This window comes from Macaca thibetana, chromosome 2 (assembly GCF_024542745.1).
Source record: "Macaca thibetana thibetana isolate TM-01 chromosome 2, ASM2454274v1, whole genome shotgun sequence".
NCBI classification, from domain to species: Eukaryota; Metazoa; Chordata; class Mammalia; order Primates; family Cercopithecidae; genus Macaca; species Macaca thibetana.
The window spans coordinates 37058066-37060463 of NC_065579.1; the positions used below are offsets into that span (position 1 = coordinate 37058066).

Consider the following 2398-nt stretch of genomic DNA (forward strand, 5'->3'; position numbering starts at 1 on the left):
AGAGTTGGTAAGAACAGATATTCTTGCTTGGTTCATGATTTTAGATTAGAACTCATTCCATCTTTTACCACTGAGTATAAAGCTAGTTTAGGTTTGTCATAGACACCATTCATCAATTGAGAAAATTCTCTGCTCCTAGTTTGTTGAGAGTTTTTATGCTGAATAGATGTAGAATTTTGTCAAATGGTTTTGTTTGCATTTTTCATTTGTTTTTTTATCTCTTGAGGTGATCATATAGTTGTTCTCTTTTTATTCTGTTAACATGGTGAGTTGTGTTGATGAAGTTTTAAATGTTGAATAACCTTTGCATTCCTGGGATAAACTCTATTTGCTTACAATATGTTATTCCTTTTAAAATCTCAAGGTGACTCTCATGGAGGCAGCTAGCTTGAGGCTGGGGAGTGCTGAGCAGCATGTCATGCCCTGCACTTGTCCAGACTAGTGAACAATACAGTCAGGATGGCTAAAGGTGACTCCAAGAAACCAAAGGGCAAGATGTCTGCTTATGCCTTCTTTGTGCAGATGTGCAGAGAAGAACATAAGAAGAAAACCCCAGAGGTCCGTCAATTTTGCAGAATTTTCTAGGAAGTGCCCTGAGAGGTGGAAGACAATGTCTGGGAAAGAGAAGTCTAAATTTGATGAAATGGCAAAGGCGGATAAAGTATGCTATGATAGGGAAATGAAGGATTATGGACCAGCTAAGGAAGGCATTAGGATCCTTTTTCTTGCCTCCCTTAGTTGGACCCTAATCCTTCGTTTGGATCCCACCATGTGGATTCTTCCTGTTCTGTTCCGAATTCTGCCCCAATATTAAATCCACAAACTCTGGTATCTCTATTGGAAATGTCGCAAAAAGGCTGGGTGAGATGTGGATTAACATGTAACAGTGAAAAGCCGCCTTACATCACCAAGGTGGCAAAGCTGAAGTATAAGAACGATGTTGCTGACTAAAAGAAAGTTTGATGGCGCAAAGCGTCCTGCTAAAGTTGCCTGGAAAAAGGTGGAAGAGGAAGACAAAGATGACGAGTAGGAAGAAGAGGAGGAGAAGGATGAATTTTAAAAACTGTTTATCTGTCTCCTTGTGACGACGTTAGACTAGGGGAGCACCTTAATTAACACATCAAGTGTCTGTTGCCCTCATTAGGTTTAATTACAAAATTTGATCACGATCAGATTGTAGTCTCTCAAAGTGCTCCAGAAATTGTCAGTGGTTTACATGAAATGGCCATCAGTGTCCAGAGCACCCTGAAGCTGTATCAACATTGTACATATTTCTAAACATTTTTAAAATGAAAAAATAATCTTGTGTTCTCCTCACTCTGCGCACTTTGCTGTTGGTGAGACAAGGTGTTTAAAGATGTTTCTGCACGCTCCCCCCTCTCTTTTTTTTAACTCATGAAGTGGTGTTAACATATAGCTATTGGCTTGAAATCCTGAGTTATCAACTGTATTTATCTCTAGTTTGTAAAAAGAACAAAACAATGGAGACAAACTCTTGACACTCCTTGCTTGACATTGAGGCTGCAGGGGAAGATGCCTTTCGGAGGGGTCGTAGCTCATGCACTGTGAGGTTGGACCCGGTGTCTGCAGCAGGCATCCATTTAACTTCAGGTTGTCATGTTTCTGTATATAATGACATAGCATTCTGCCTCCATTCTTAGCTGTAAACAAAGGAGGGTCAGTCGGCATGAGAAGTGCTTTTTGTTTGTTTGTTTCAGTTAAGTGTGATAGTTTTTAAACTGTTTCTTAAACAAACTCTAGAATTCTTCAGTGTCAGCAAAGTGAAGAGCCACTGCGTCAATGAAAATTCAAAAACCTTCTGTACTTAAACACGATTTGCAATGTTGTCTTTTTTTTGTATGTTTAGAATGCTGAAATGCTTTTGAAGTTAAATAAACAATATTACAATTTTAAAAATAAAAATAAAAATCAGTAGACTCTTTGCTAATATTTTGTTAGAGATTTTTATGTTATATTCATGAGGGACATTAGTCTTCAGTTTTCTTTTCTTACAATATCTTGGTCTGGTTTTGGTATTAGAATAATGTTATCTTCGTTAAACAAATTGGAGAATGTTACCTCCTCTATGTTATGAAAATATTTACATGAAATTTGTATTATTTCTCCCTGAAACGTTGTAAGGAATTCATCAGTGATGCCATCTAGACCTGGAGTTTTCTTTATGGGAAGGGGTTTATTTACAAATTCAATTTCTTTAATAAGTGCATGGCACCCCAGATTTTTAACTTCTTTTCCAGTTTGGCAAATCATTTTTTTCAAATAATTTGTCTTTTTTATCTAAGTTGTCAAATTTATTGCCATAAAGTTCTTCATAATATTCTGTTTTATCCTTTTAACATCTGTAGGGTCTACAGGGATATGCTGTCTTTCATTCTTG

General features: G+C 37.1%; 1 pseudogene; it reads left to right on the forward strand.

The window, feature by feature from the left end:
- Positions 1-459: 459 nt before the first annotated feature.
- On the forward strand, positions 460-1030 carry LOC126948162 (high mobility group protein B3-like; annotated as a pseudogene).
- Positions 1031-2398: the final 1368 nt, after the last annotated feature.